The sequence below is a fragment of the Piliocolobus tephrosceles genome, chromosome 16 (assembly GCF_002776525.5).
Source record: "Piliocolobus tephrosceles isolate RC106 chromosome 16, ASM277652v3, whole genome shotgun sequence".
NCBI lineage: Eukaryota > Metazoa > Chordata > Mammalia > Primates > Cercopithecidae > Piliocolobus > Piliocolobus tephrosceles.
In genome coordinates, this window is record NC_045449.1 from 6,903,153 (window position 1) to 6,919,705 (window position 16,553).

At 49.2% G+C, this 16,553-nt stretch overlaps 1 protein-coding gene across 1 annotated transcript in view; it reads right to left on the reverse strand.

Moving 5' to 3' along the window:
* CLEC10A (C-type lectin domain containing 10A) overlaps positions 1 to 16,553 on the reverse strand; it is a 117,619-nt gene that overhangs the window by 61,828 nt on the left and 39,238 nt on the right. The gene's annotated exons all lie outside the window — the stretch shown is intronic.

Genomic DNA, 16,553 nt, shown 5'->3' on the forward strand with positions numbered 1-16,553 from the left:
TTTTTTAGACAGAGTCTTGCTCTGTCACCCAGGCTGGAGTGCAGTGGCACAATCTTGGCTCACTGCAAGCTCTGCCTCCCGGGTTCACGCCATTCTCCTGCCTCAGCCTCCTGAGCCAGTAGCTGGGACTACAGGTGCCCACCACCTCGCCCAGCTAATTTTTTGTATTTTTAGTAGAGACGGGGTTTCACCGTGTTAGCCAGGATTATCTTGATCTCCTGACCTCATGATCCACCCGCCTCGGCCTCCCAAAGCGCTGGGATTACAGGCGTGAGCCACTGTGCGTGGCTGACATGCATGTTTTTGAAATGCCACAAGGGCACTGGGGACTGGAATCAGGAACGGAAATGGGAAAGGTTCCCTTGTGCCCGTCGTCGCAGGGCATGTGACAGTGGGAATGACTCACTTCTTCAGAGTCCCCCTGCCCAAACCTCTGCGGGGAGCCTGCTTACGGGCAGCTTGTGAGTGTCCAACCCCACAGCAGCATCTGGGGACGAATGCTTGCAGCTCCTGAAGCAACAGTAGGCGTGTGTGACAGGGGTGGGGGGGGGTTCTTTTAGTTTTGCCGTCTGGAGGCGGCTTGTGTTAATCAGCTCTATTAGACCCTCTGCCTTATCACAAGCACAGAGGGCTTTCTGTGTCCTGGCGTTCTTGCCTTGGTGTACTGGAAGAACGGGATCACATGTGGGCTTGGAGAATGAGTGTAAGGTTTTTTATTGAGTGGTAGACCTCAGTGAGGTGGATGGGGTGGCCAGAAGGGGGATGGAGCAGGAAGGCGCTCTCCCCATGCCCGGAGTCGGGCCGTCCGGTGCCTGGACTCTCCTCCAGCCACCTCAGCCAAACTGCAAATCGTTCTGCTGGTCAGTGACCTGCCCGCATCCGCCTGTCAGTGTGCTCTTATGCTGGTGTGTTCCCCTCAACGTCCAGCCGCTTGTGTGTCTGCCTGCTAGGGTCTCAGGGCTTTTATAGGCACAGGATAGGGGTGTGGCAGGCCAGGATGGTCTTGGGAGATGCAACATTTGGGCATGAAAACAGAAATGCCCGTCCTCATCGAGGTCCGTGGGCACAGGCCCGGGGTTGAAGCCCTAGCCAGAGACCTGCCCTTCTCTCCCCAGCACTTCCCTGCCCGACTCCTGTATCAGAACCAAATGGTTTTCTGTCTTCTCGACAGGATCACAAGGCTCTATGAAGCTAAGCACAATCAGAGGGCCCTGGGGGGTGGGGGAGGCATCACATGCCCACAGGGTGGCAGCTCTTGCCTGTGTCAGAAGCACAGAAATGAAGGGACCCTGCCTTCAGGAACAGCACAGTTACAAGCTCACGCCTGTAATCCCAGCACTCTGGGAGGCTGAGGCAGGTGGATGGCGAGGTCAGGAGATCGAGATCAGCGTGGCCAACGTGGTGAAGCCCCGTCTCTACTAAAAATACCAAAAAGTTAGCCAGGCATGGTGGCACGCGCCTGTAGTCCCAGCGACTCTGGAGACTGAGGCAGAAGAATCGCTTGAACCTGGGAGGCAGAGTTAGCAGTGAGCCGAGATCGCACCATTGCACTCCAGCCTGGGCAACAAGAGCGAAACTCCATCTCAAAAAAAAAAAAAAAAAAAGAGGAAAATATACAAGTTCACATGCATGGAGTGAGTGGGACGCCAGAAATAAGGTGTCCAGAGATGGCTTTCTGGAGAAATGGTGCCTCCGCCACCCCTGGAAGAGCCTCAGTCCAGAACCTCACCCTCCAGACTTTCCACCTACACACCTGCCTGTCAAAGGACAGCAAACTCCAGGAGAGCCACTTGCCACAAGTATATAGTATCCGATATATGTGTTTGTTTTCATTTAAACTAATTTCAAATTAAATATTCCTGGATGATTAGGTCTATCTAATGGGTACAAGGTACATTGTTTGGGTGATGGAGCCTCTGAAAGCCCTGAGTTCACCACTCTACAATCTATGCATGTCACACTTGTTTCCCGTAAATTTATACAAATAAATAAGGCTGGGCCGGGCACGGTGGCTCACGCCTGTAATCCCAACACTTTGAGAGGTTGAGGCGGTAGATCGCCTGAAGTCAAGAGTTCAAGATCAGCCTGGCCACCATGGCGAAATCCTGTCTCTAATAAAAATACAAAAAAAAAAAAAAGAAAATTTGCCGGGCATGGTGGTGGGCGCCTGAAATTCCAGCTACTCGGAAGGCTGAGGCAGGAGAATTACTTGAACCAAGGAGGTGGAGGTTGCAGTGAGCCGAGATCGCGCCACTGCACTCCAGCAGGGGCAACAAGAGTGAGACACCGTCTCAAAAAATAAATAAATAAAGCTCAGAAGCAATACTTTTGAAATAAATATTACTTGAGTCAAAATGAACTAACCAAGAAAAACATGCGCCTAACACATAATCACTAATACTGCAATCGATAATACTGCAATACAGGTGTACATTTGTTAGAGCTTCTTATGTGCCAGGCGTTGTACCCTGCATGCTACATCCATTATCTCAATTAAGCCTCCTAATAAGCCTAGGGAAAAGGGACTGCTGTGATCCCAATTTTACAGATGAGTAAACTAAGGCCTAGAGAAATCAAGCAACTTCATTAAGGTCACTTATAAGTCTGGATGCAGTGGCTCACACCTGTAATCCCAACACTTTGGGAGGCCGAGGCAGGAGGATCACTTGAGTTTGGGAGTTTGAGACCAGCCTGGCCAACATGGTGAAACCCCATCTCTACTAAAAATAGAAAATTTAGATGGGCATGGTGGTGGGCGCCTGTAATCTCAGCTACTTGGGAGGCTGAGGCAGGAGAATTGCTTGAAGCCGGAAGGCAGAGGTTGCAGTGAGCCAAGATCACGCCACTGCACTCTAGCCTAGGCAGCAAGAGCAAAACTCTATCTCAAAAAAAAAAAAAGAAGTTGCTGTCTATGATGAATGGGTCCTCACCAGGCACTAAATCTCCTGGTGCTTGATCTTGGCCTTCCCAGCCTCCAGAACTCTGATCAACAAACTTCTGTTGTTTGTAAATTACCCACTCTAAGGCATTTTGCTATATCGCTACAAATGAACACAGACCCAGTTCAATCTGACTCCAGAACCAAAGCTCTTGCTACTTTGCACCCCTGGGGTGCATCCCGGGCATTGCAGACCTGCCTCTGTTCAACAGCACAAGATAAGAAAGGTCCAAACCCCTTGCACCTACCTTTGAGCTCCACACAGGATCATCTCCAGCCTCCTCATTGCTGAATCCCTGGAATCCGAGTCCAGGCACCCATCTTGTGACCTTCAGCTCATCTTCCAGGAAGTGACTTCAGAGGAGAGGAAATTCCTTTTCCAGGAAGCCTTCCCTGACTCACCAAGTAGAGCTCACCAGGCCCTCTTTGGTGCCACCTCCATGCGGGGCATATTCCGTAATCTTTGTTTGGGTGCACTGTCCGTCTCCCCTGCTGCACCAGGCCAGGCGGGACGCGTGGCTTTTTCATTTCTGTGTCTCTAACATCCTGCACGGAACCCAGCATATAGCTGCCCAGACTCCCCAACTTTGCCCTTAGAATCAAGAGAGAGGAAGGCTAGTGTTTTTATACAAACACTGGAAAAGTCTCAAGAAACAGCTCATCAAAAGTACAGAACAATGTGATTCCTCTATCAGCTTTATAACCATTTGCATTTGGTAACCCACTCTCCCAGCTAGGGCTAAGTAGAAGTCAGTGATGCAGGGTGGACAGAATTTCAACAGAGGACCCCAAGGGCTCCCTTGAGCCTCATCTCCACTGCTCCCCACTTGCCCCCAGCACCTGTCCAACATGCTCTATTTAGTAGATGACCCCGTAGCATCCTTGAGATTGCAGGCCTCAGAGAAGTGAGGCTTTTGACCAACTTACTCAGTGCTGTGTCCCTGCAACATAGAAGAGCACCTAGCACACAGTAGGCTGTCAAGAAACGTTAGTTGGGCTGGGCACAGTGGCTCACGCCTGTAATCCCAACACTTTGGGAGGGCGAGGCAGGCAGATCACTTGAGGCCAGGAGTTTGAGACCAGTCTGGCCAACATGGCAAAACCCCCATCTCTACACAAACTTTTTAAAAATTAGCCGGGTGTAGTGGCACGTGCCTATAGTCCCACTACTCAGGGGCCTGAAGTAGGAGGATCTTTTGAGCCCAGGAGTTCAAGGCTGCAGTGAGCTAAGATTGAGCCATTGCATTTCAGCCTGGGTGACAGAGCCAGGCTCATCTCAAAAATTAAAAATAAAGAAATTCTGACACTTGCTACACCGTGGATAAACCTTGAAGATATTATGCTGAGTGAAATAACCCAGTCAGTCACACAGGGACAAATATTGTATAATCCCACTACCTAAGGTAGTCAGATTCATACAGACAAAAAGTAGAATGGTGTGGTTGCCAGGGGGAGGGGTTGGTGGGCGGGGAATGGGGAGTTGCTGTTCAAAGGGTTCAGAGTCTCAGTTTCGCAAGATGAAAAGAGTTCTGTGGATGGCTGCATGGCAATGAATGTGCCTAATGCAACAGAAACGTATACTTAAAAACGGTTAAATTAGCCGGGCGCGGTGGCTCAAGCCTGTAATCCCAGCACTTTGGGAGGCCGAGACAGGCGGATCACGAGGTCAGGAGATCGAGACCATCCTGGCTAACACGGTGAAACCCCGTCTCTGCTAAAAATACAAAAAATTAGCCAGGCGCGGTGGCGGGCGCCTGTAGTCCCAGCTACTCGGGAGGCTGAGGCAGGAGAATGGTGTAAACCCGGGAGGCAGAGCTTGCAGTGAGCTGAGATCCGGCCACTGCACTCCAGCCTGGGCCACAGAGCGAGACTCCGCCTCAAAAAAAAAAAAGGTTAAATTTTATGTGATGTGTATTTTACCACAATTTTTTAAGTAAAATGCAAAGTTTTTAAAAATTACTGCAGTCAGTATGAAACCTCATTTCATATTTCTAGTTTACTTTTTCGCCCTTAGGAAATTGGGTTTTTTCTTTTTCGCTTATGTTCCCAACATCAGGATAGCAGCGCCACCGTGTGGTCACAGCTGCAGGTGCCAGTCTGCAAGGAGAGCGCCTCCCCTGCACCCCAACTATTTATTAATACAGGTTGAGCGACCCTAATCCAAAAATCCAAAATCCGAAAGTCTCCAAAATCCAAAATTTTCTGAGCTATAAGTGGAAAATTTCACACCTGACTCATGTGACAGGTTTCAGTCAAAATGCCGTCAAACTCTTTCATGCACAAAATTATTTAAAATAATATATAGGCCGGGCGCGGTGGCTCAAACCTGTAATCCTAGCACTTTGGGAGGCTGAGATGGGCGGATTACGATGTCAGGAGATCGAGACCATCCTGGCTAACACGGTGAAACCCCGTCTCTACTAAAAAATACAAAAAGCTAACCAGGCGAGGTGGCGGGCGCCTGTAGTCCCAGCTACAAGGGAGGCTGAGGCAGGAGAATGGCATAAACCCGGGAGGCGGAGCTTGCAGTGAGCTGAGATCCGGCCACTGCACTCCAGCCTGGGCGACAGAGCGAGACTCCGTCTCAAAAAAATAAATAAATAAAAATAAAAGATAAAAAATTATATATATATATATAATTACCTTCATAGCCTGGACAACATAGCAAGACCCTGTCTCTATAAAAAATTTTAAAATTAGCCAGGCCTGGTGTTGCACGCCTGTACTCCCAACTACTCAGGAGGCTGAGGCAGGAAGATGACTTGAGGGCAATCAATCTGCATTTTACACTTCTAAGGAGCTGAAGTGAAACATTAAACAGTAAGGAGATCATTCTTGCATAGCTAAGAGTATTCAGTTATTCAGCTCCTGAGAACCATTTGGCAACACTTACCTCTCATTATCTTTTTTTTGCCAACTTGTAACTCATTCTAGCTTGAATCACAAACACTTTCTGTTTCACATCTTAGAGTTGGAAAAAGGCTTGCAAAGCCCCTAAAGGTGTTGAGGCAGCTTGGCATGAGACCGTGATAGCTTCTGTTTCATCCCCAGATCTATTAAATGGAGTTCAGAAACCAGGATGATTGCATTTATAAGCCCCAGATTTAAAAGACTCTTTGAAAAAGAGTTTCTTGAGTTTTACTTTTGACACACTAAATGCAGTGTTGGCCAGGCTGTTCTCGAACTTCTGACCTCAGGTGATCCGCCCACCTCGACTTCCCAAAGTGCTGGGATTACAGGTATGAACCACCATGCCCGGCCCCCGTTAACTTTTAATAATAAAACATGGTGGCCGGGCGCGGTGGCTCACTCCTGTAATCCCAGTACTTTGGGAGGCCGAGATGGGCAGATCATGAAGTCAGCAGATCGAGATCATCCTGGCTAACACGGTAAAATCCCATCTCTACTAAAAATACAGAAAAATTAGCCGGGCGTGGTGGTAGGTGCCTGTAGTCCCAGCTACTCCAGAGGCTGAGACAGGAGAATGGCATGAACCCGGGAGGCAGAGCTTACAGTGAGCCGAGATCGCGCCACTGCACTCCAGCCTGGGCAAAAGAGCAAGACTCCGTCTCAAATAATAATAACAATAATAATAATAATAAAACATGGTGCCTGATTACAGGAACTTAAACTTGTTTTGTTTACCCATGCTGACATGTAAAAGTTACTAATAACTTCTTTTCCTAGGCAAGTTAGCAAGTGACTTTGTAAGCCCTGAGCAGCTCCCCTTAACTGTTTAAGTGGGAAGCCAGCCGTCGCCTACCCCAGGCAGGGGAGGCAGGACTTCTCCAGTGGGTCGGGGGAGACTGCCCTTCTTTGCCAGTTTTGGGTTGCAGACAGGCCACTGAAAGGTGGGGCCAAAAAGCTTCTGTGAAGCAAAGAAATTTGAGACTCTAGTCCCTTTCTTTTGGAGATCTAATGTCCTTAGAACCTCTGTGATGAATAGAGATGGCTCTAGCTAAAGTCAGCTGACGGGAAAGGGCACCAAAGGGCCCGAGGGAAGCCCATCATAACTGAAGAGGAAATAGAACTAGTGGCCCTGTGTCTTAGTCAGCATGCATTGCCATTGCAAAACAAGACTGAGTGGCTTAAACAAAAAACATTTATTTCTCACAGTTCTGGAGGCTGGGAAGCCCAAGGTGAAGGTACTGGCAGATCCAGTGTCTGGGGAGGGCTCACTTCCTGGTTTGCAGACAGCCACCTTCTTGCTATGTCCTCACGTGGATGAGAAAGCACACTCTGGCCTCCTTCTCTTCTAACAAGGGCACAAATCCTATCATGGGGACCCCACCCTCACAACCTCATCTAAATGTAATTATCTCCCAAAGGCCCCACCTCCAAATACCATCACACTGGGGAGTGGGGTTTCCACCTATGAATTTGGGGTGGGGAGGACAGAACATTCAGTCCCTAGAACTCTGTGTCAGTGCTAAGGCCTGGTAGGGTTTGTGAGGGAAGCCGGGTTTGGCACAGGTTGAAGGTGCTCCCTGACCAGACAGATGCTGAGAAGATGTACTTTGAGGACCACAGCTGAGCAGGGCTATGAACTGAAGTGTTTTTTCTCTGGAGCCCAAGGACACGACACGGTTCTCAGCAGCACTAACGAGGAACCGGGTGTGCCCTGAGCAAGCTGTCATTGGCGGTTAAAGACTGAAACTCTCAGCCAGGTACGGTGGCTCACGCCTGTAATCCCAGCACTTTGGGAGGCTGAGGCAGGTGGATCACAAGGTCAGGAGATTGAGACCATCCTGGTTAACAAGGTGAAACCCCACCTCTACTAAAAATACAAAAAATTAGCCAGATGTGGTGGTGGCACCTCTAGTCCCAGCTACTCAGGAGGCTGAGGCAAGAGAATGGAGTGAACCTGGGAGGCGGAGCTTGCAGTGAGCCGAGATGGTGCCACTGCACTCCAGCCTGGGTGACAGAGCGAGACTCCATCTAAAAAATAATAATAATAATTAATAAAAATAAAGACTGAAGCTCTCACAGCCTAGGTGCCTGGTGGCTTTGGGGACAGAGCTGAGCAGGGCACAACAGGGGTAAATGGTCTGTTCCATTAAGCTTTTGAAGCAGCAGCATTGTCTGAGGTAATACCCAAGGTTCATTGTCTCATGCCAAGGAAATTGAGGATGCGGGCAGACACAGGAGTGAGTTTAAGAGCAGAGGTTTAATAGGCAAGAGAAAGAAAATCCCTCTCTCCTGCAGAGAAAGAGGGGTTCGCAAGTGGGTCTTCTGGCTGTGGTGAAATGCACGGGGTTTTATAGGTGAGTCTGAGGAGGCAGTGTCTGATTTGGGGTTTCTTTTGTTTTGTTTTTGAGACAGAGTTTCACTCTTGTTGCCCAGGCTGAAGTGCAGTGGCACGATCTCTGCTCACCACAACCTCCGCCTCCCGGGTCCAAGCGATTCTCCTGCCTCAGCCTCCCGAGTAGCTGGGATTACAGGCATGCACACCATGCCTGGCTCATTTTTGTATTTTTAGTAGAGACGGGGTTTCACCATGTTGGTCAGGCTGGTCTCGAACTCCCGACATCAGGTGATCCACCCGGCTCAGCCTCCCAAAGTGCTGGGATTACAGGCCAGAGCCACCGCACCCACCCGGCCAGGCAGTGTCTGATTTACATAGGGTCCAAAAGATTGGGGGAACCAGGTGTGCCATTTACATAGTGCAAGAAGCAGCTGGCCACCCCACCCTGATCTTTTATTATGCAAATGGATTATCTACCTGTCTGGCATCATGTTGCTGGTTGCTTTACTGTACACGTGGTTGATAAAAGGGAAGATGAAGCCTCCATGTTGAACATGCCTGGTCCCACGTAGCCTTTTCTGATTGGCACAGCTGCCACCATTCACCCATCCAAGCGTCCAGGTTTCCTGTCTATGTCTGCAGCTCAATTTTACAGGCTGCTCTTTGTTAGAAAAGAAATGATTGGCCAGGCGCGGTGGCTCAAGCCTGTAATCCCAGCACTTTGGGAGGCCGAGACAGGCGGATCACTAGGTCAGGAGATGGAGACCATCCTGGCTAACACAGTGAAACCCCGTCTCTACTTAAAAAATACAAAAAACTAGCCGGGCGAGGTGGCGGGCGCCTGTAGTCCCAGCTACTCGGGAGGCTGAGGCAGGAGAATGGCGTAAACCCGGGAGGCGGAGCTTGCAGTGAGCTGAGATCTGGCCACTGCACTCCAGCCTGGGCGACAGAGCGAGACTCTGCCTCAAAAAAAAAAAAAAAAAAAAAAGAAATGATTTAGGGGCTGCTTTTTGTTAAAAGGGATGCCTTACCGAGGACTCTCTTACCCTCACCAACTGCCTAAGTCATTTCTTTTTAGCTCCTGTATTACTGTATCAAACTATAGCCAAACTATAGCCAGATCCACGGTGACTACAGCACAGCCACGGCAGGGGTGGCCTCTGGCTGAGCAGGACTTGTTTGCAGCAGCAACATCTGGTGACAATCACAGAAATGAGAAGGCAGTAGAGGCCAGGCACAGTGGCTCGTGGCTTGAACCCAGCAGGCGGAGGTTGAAGTGAGCCGAGATGGCGCCACCGCACTCCAGCCTGGGCAACAGAGTGAGACCCCATCTCAAAAAAAAAAAAAAAAAAAAGAACTTCGGCATTTGAGAAGAAGCCTAAGAATCCGGCATTGAACAGGATATCCAGCCCAAAAGCGACCTCACCTGCTCTGTTGACTGTTGAATGGCTCAACCACATATGGTTGCAGTGGCAAAGGGCTGACCTCCACCAGCAGGCGAAAGTGCCTCCTGCGAGTGACCGACTCCTCCAGGCCTTGGACCGAGAAACAGCTCCTCACTGCATCAGCTGGACCATGTACAGACCAGAGACAGGGCAAGAAAAAAGCAGAGGCTGTTGGCCTGCCAGAGAAGAAAGTTGCCAGCAAAGAGAGCATCTACGTGAAGACCCCAGCTGTCCCACGAGCAGGGTTAACCCCAACAGCACCTTGGTGGAGAACAAGAAGCCTCAGCTGGCGGGAACTGCACGTGACGCTCGTCAAGCTAGCTGTCTCCCTGTCTGCGCTGTGTCCTACAGTGGGGGTCCCTTACTGCATTACCCAGGGGAAGGCAGGATGGAGATGCCTGGTCTGCAGGAAGACCCCAGGAAGACTGTCACCTTCACACAGGCTCACTGGGAAGACAAAGCAGCTCTGGCTAAGGTGGGGAAAGCTATCAGGACCGATTACAATGGCAGGGATGACGAGATCCAGAGTCACTAGGGAGGCAATGAAACCTCCTTTGCAAAAATTATAACTGAGGAAATTATGACAGTGAAATAAATCAGACCTAACCGACTCCATCTTGCTTCTAACCTTTAAGCTGTCCTTGTTCATTCCTCGGCGTCGGCTGAACTCACTTCGGGGAGGAATTCAGTTCATGGTTTGACTCTGAAACAAAATTGATAATAGCCCTTAACTGAAAAGACTCTCTACTTGCCTGGGGACCAGTCTGCCTTTGCAGGACTAACAAATTAGCTACGAGGTTAGAAATTACAGTTTAGGGGTCATGCAGCCTCTGCCTCTAAGAGTCTGAACCTCCCCAAATTGCTCCTGGGAATAACAGCACTATTGTAAAACCTAAGATCTGTACCTGAGATCCTTTTCAGACCCTGCACTCAGTGGATCAGCAGACACCACCCAGGCCCCTAATCTGACCTAACCAGTTCTGCCACCGCACCCAGGAACAGAAGACAGCAAGAAAATCTCACTTTGGCCGGACGCAGTGGCTCAAGCCTGTAATCCCAGCACTTTGGGAGGCCGAGGCGGGCGGATCACGAGGTCAGGAGACCAAGACCATCCTGGCGAACACGGTGAAACCCCGTCTCTACTAAAACTACAAAAAAAATTAGCCGGGCGTGGTGGCGGGCGCCTGTAGTCCCAGCTTCTAGGGAGGCTGAGGCAGGAGAATGGCGTGAACCCGGGAGGTGGCGGAGCTTGCAGTGAGCCGAGATTGTGCCACTGCACTCCAGCCTGGGCGACAGAGCGAGACTCCGTCTCAAAAAAAAAAAAAAAGAAAAAGAAAATCTCACTTTGATCTCTGGTGATTCCATCTCCAACTTGACCAGTCAGCACTCCTCGTTCCCGAACCCCCACCCGCCAAATTATCTTTAAAAACTCTGATCTCTGAATGCTCGGAGACTGATTTGAGTAATAGGAAAACTCTGGGCCGTGTCACGTGTGTCCGAGTGAAGAGCCCTCCAAACAGGCTTTGTGTGAGCAACAAGGCTGTTTATTTCACCTGGGTGCAGGCGCGCTGAGTCCGAAAAGAGAGTCAGCAAAAGGTGGTGGGATTATCATTAGTTCTTAAAAATTTGGGGATAGGCGGTGGAGTTAGGAGCAATGTTTTGCGGGCAGGGGGTGGATTTCACAAAGTACATTCTCAAGGGTGGGGAGAATTACAAAGAGCCTTCTTAAAGTTGGGGGCGATTACAAAGAACCTTCTTAAAGGTGGGGGAGATTACAAAGTACATTGATCAGTTGGGGGGCAGAAACAAATCACAATGGTGGAAAGTCATCAGTTAAGGCTATTTTCACTTCTTTTGTGGATCTTCAGTTGCTTCAGGCCATCTGGGTGTATACATGCAGGTCACAGGGGATATAATGGCTTAGCTTGGGCTCAGAGCCGGACGCGGTGGCTCACGCCTGTCATCACAGCACTCTGGGAGGCTGAGGTGGGTGGATCATGAGGTCAAGAGATTGAGACCATCCTGGCCAACATGGTGAAACCCCCATCTCTACTAAAAATACAAAAATTAGTTGGACATGGTGGCACGCGCCTGTAGTCCCAGCTACTCAAGAGGCTGAGGCAGGAGAATCACTTGAACCCGGGAGGTGGAGGCTGCAGGGAGCTGAGATCATGCCATTGTACTCCAGCCTGAGCAACCAGAGTGAAACTCCATCTCAAAAAAAAAAAAAAAAAAAAAAAAAAACCTGTCTGCTGCGCAGCCGGCTCTGTGTGAATTACTCTTTCTCCATTGCAATTCCCCTGTCTTAATAAATCAGCTCTGTCTAGGCAGCAGGCAAGGTGAGCCCACTGGGTGGCCACAGCAATGCCCTGGGTCGAAAATCTGTGGCTCAGACATTGCTAAGCTGGAAAAGGCAAAGGCTAAAGAACTCCCAGTAAACTGGGTTAAACGTCCACTGTTGAGTTTTCTGTACATACATTTTTTTTTTTAATTCTCCTTTAAAAAAAAAATGCTGGTCTATCGAGGTGGCTCATGCTGGTAATCCCAGCAATTTGGGAGACTGAGGCAGAACGACGGCTTGAGCCCAGGAGTTCGAGACCAGCCCAGGCAACATAGTGAGACCCTTCTCTCTCCAAAAAAAAAAAAAAAAAATTAGCTAGGTGTGGTAGCACATTCCTGTAATCCTGTCACAGGGTGAACCCCAAAATTAGAGGTCAGCCCAGGAGGTCACATGGGTTCCTGACTTTACGCAGGAAGGAATTCAAGAGGGAGCCAACAGCTCAAGCCTGTAATCCCAGCACTTTGGGAGGCCAAGGAGGGCGGATCATCTGAGGTCAGGTTCGAGACCTGGTCAAGGCGACGAAACCCAGTGTCTACTAAAAATACAAAAATTAGCCAGGTGTGGTGGTGCGCGCCTGTAATCCCAGCTATTCAGGAGGCTGAGGCAGGAGAATCGCTTGAACCCGGGAGGCGGAAGTTGCAGTGAGCCCTGACTGCTGCCATTGCACTCCAGCCTGGGTAACAAATCGAGACCCTGTCTCAAAATCACAGAGGGAGCCAACAGAGTAAAGTGAAAGCAAGTTTACTAAGAAAGTAAGGAAAGAAAAGAGTGCCTATTCCATAGGCAGGGCAGCCCTGAGGTTCGCTAGTTGGCTACTTTTATGCTTATTTCTTTTTTTAAATTCATTTATTTTTCAAACGGAGTATTATTTCTTTATCATATGTTAAACAGGGAGTGGATTATTCATGAGGTTTTCGGGAAAGGGGCAGGCAAATTCCTGCAACTGAGGGTTCCTCCCCCTTTCAGACCACATAGGGTAACTTCCAAGTGTTGCCATGGCGTTTGTAAATTGTCATGGTGCTGGTGGGCATGTCTTTTAGCGTGCTCATTTATTTATTTATTTATTATTATTATTATTGGTTTTTTTGAGATGGAGTCTCGTTCTGTCGCCCAGGCTGGAGTGCAGTGGTGCGATCTCCGCTCACTGCAAGCTCCGCCTCCCGGGTCTCCTGCCTCAGCCTCCGGAGTAGCTGGGACTACAGGCACCCGCCACCACGCCCGGCTAATTTTTTTGTATTTTTAGTAGAGACGGGGTTTCGCCATGTTAGCCTGGATGGTCTTGATCTCCCTACCTTGTGATCCGCCCGCCTCGGCCTCCGGAAGTGTTGGGATTACAGGTGTAAGCCATCACGCCCGGCCACATGCTCATTTATTATAATGAGTGTATAGTGCATAGTGAGGATAACCAGAGGTCACTTCAGTTGTCATCTTGGTTTTGGCGGGCTTTGATCCACCTATGTACCGTTTTAGCAGCGGGGTCCTCGTGATCTGTACCTTGCAAAACCAGTCCTGCCGAGCTCCTGTTGCAGTCCCAGCTACTCAGGAGTCTGAGTGAGGCAGGAACATCACTTGAGCCCAGGAGCTCGAGACTGTGGTGAGCCATGTTGCTTCAGCCTGGGCAACATAGCAAGACCCTGTCCAATAAATAAATAAATAAATAAAGGCACAAAGATTTCCCATATACTCCCTGCCCCTCCCATCCCCCCAACACACACAACCTCTCTCCGTAGATTTGTTGTTAATGTTTGTCTGCATAGGTTGTACCTCTGGTATGTAATTTATGTTTTAATTGTTTCTAACAAGTTAATTTGTGTATAAACATGCAACCTGCACTTCCCCAACCCCAGAAAGTGCTGATAATGAAGAGTTCATTTGCTCCCAAAACAAAGCTAAGTTTTCATTTCACCAGTGGTCTTCAACCAGACCTCTGTGTTTTCAGGTCATTAACTATTTGCAATAAAAATACAAGTAATCATTTAGTGTACCTCAGTGATGTGTGTATTGAAGGATTTAGCACCTCCCTTGAACAACAAACCATATTGCTCAACTGAGCACCATCCTCTTGGGGACATTGGAGAATCTTTATTTTGTTTCTAAACAAAATAAAGGACAAGAACTCCAGTTGTTAGATCTGTGAAAGGAAAATAAATCTCAGGGCCAGGCACAGTGGCTCACTCCTTAAATCCCAGCACTTTGGGAGGCCGAGGCCAGTGGATCACCTGAGGTCAAGAGTTTGATATCAAGGCGGGGGGCGGTGGCTCAAGCCTGTAATTCCAGCCTTTGGGAGGCCGAGACGGGCGGATCACGAGGTCAGGAGATAGAGACCATCCTGGCTAACACGATGAAACTCCGTCTCTACTAAAAAATACGAAAAACTAGTCGGGCGAGGTGGCGGGCGCCTGTAGTCCCAGCTACTCCGGAGGCTGAGGCAGGAGAATGGCGTGAACTCGGGAGGCGGAGCTTGCAGTCAGCTGAGATTCGGCCACTGCACCCCAGCCTGGGCGACAGAGCGAGATTCCGTCTCAAAAAAAAAAAAAAAAAGAGTTTGATATCAGGCTGGCCAACATGGTGAAACCCCATCCCTACTAAAACTACAAAGATTAGCTGGGCGTGGTGGCACACACCTGTAATACCAGCTACTCTAGAGGCTGAGGCAGGAGAATCGCTTGGACCCAGCAGACGGAGGTTGCAGTGAGCTGCACACCTTTGCACTCCAGCCTGGGCGACCTCGTCTCAAAAAAAAAAAAAGAAAGAAAAAGATATCTCAGGATCCCAAAATCACTAAGCCAAAGGAAAAGTCAGGCAAAGGTTTGCCTTTTTATTCCTCCCATTTTATTCCTAAATAAGATAGCTACAAAGGTAAAAAAGCCTACATACCTCCCTCACAATTTGCCCACACTAAGCCAGACTAAATTGTGTGTTCAGTGAAAGGCTGATCAAGGACTTAAAAGGATGCAACCTTTTGTCTCTCCTCTACCTATGATGGGAAGCCCCTCTCCCCCTCCCCCCTTCCCCACCCCCGCTGTCCCACATCTCTCTAAAATGTATAAAAGCAAGCTGTACCCCAACCACCCTGGCCACGTGTCCTCAGGACCTCCTGAGACTGTGTCACGGCTGTGTCCTTAACCTTGGCGAAACAAACGTTCTAAATTGATTGAAACCTGTCTCAGGTCAAAAAGTGTTACGGTAAATTGAGTCGCATTTTGGTTTTTGGGTGTGTGTACATCGTTCTCTTCTCCACAAAATCAGAAAGTGTGGCCCTGCGCTGGAGAGGGCGGGGTCACCCCAGTCACCTGAGCAAGGAAGCCCCCAAGCCCAAGGAAAAGAGAGGGCGCAGAGAGGAGAGGAAGCCGCAAAGCCCACTGCCCCGCCCAGAGCCACCCACCAGCCTGGAACTCCGCTGCAGAAAAACAAACCAAGGAAAATACAACTAAAGCTTGTTTGATGGCAAAGCCTTTCCTTTGCCTTGTGGATGAAGGAATGCAGATCACTATGACGAGGGGAGCTTAAATTAGAGGAATTTATCCGAAGGAAAGAAGGAATTTCCTCCACGGAGTGGCCTAGAAACTGCAGAGAAAAACACGGGATGGGATCAAGTCACTTCAAAGTAGCTGCAGCAGAATGGCCCAGAGCGGGTCTTTTTTTTTTTTTTTTTTTTTTTTTGAGACGGAATCTCCCTCTGTCTCCCAGGCTGGAGTGCAGTGGTGCAAACTCAGCTCACTGCAACCTCCGCCTCCCGGATTCAAGCGATTCTCCTGCCTCAGACTCCCGAGTAGCTGGGATTACAGGTGCCCGCCACTATGCCCAGCTAATTTTTTGTGTGTTTTTAGTAGAGGCGGGGTTTCACCATGTTGGCCAGGCTGGTCTTGAACTCCTGACCTCAGGTGATTCACCCACCTCGGCCTCCCAAAGTGCTGGGATTACAGGCATGAGCCACACGCCTGGCTCGGAGCGAGTCTTAAAAGGACAAAAAGAACAAACTTCATTGCTAACGCTCCAGACCGGCCCAGTGGTGAAAGCGGTGATACCGTCTTACCCTGGCCCTTTTTGCCAACTCTGGAATCTTGCCAATGAGGAATTTAACCAATCAAATATGGCTTCCAAAACGGAACTCATTAGCACAAATCTTGCAGGATGCTTTCCTCACTTGCGGGATTTTATTACATGATAATCCTAATTTTTGTATGGAGAGAAATGTTTATTGGTAGATTTGGTTACTTTCTGACAGTACAGGTTTTTTGAGACGGAGTCTCGCTGTGTCGCCCAGGCTGGAGTGCAGTGGCGCGATCTCGGCTCACTGCAATTTCTGCCTCCCGGGTTCAAGCAATTCTCCTGCCTCAGCCTCCCGACTAGCTGGAACGACAGGCACCCACCACCATGCCTGGCTAATTTTTGTACTTTTAGTAGAGACGGGGTTTCACCATGTTGGCCAGGCTGGTCTCGAACTCCTGACCTCATGAGCTGCCCACCTCAGCCTCCCAAACAGCCAGGATTACAGGCGTGAGCCACCGTGCCCGGCTTCTCTTTATTACATTTATTTATTTATTTATTTATTTATTTATTTATTTATTTATTTATTTATTT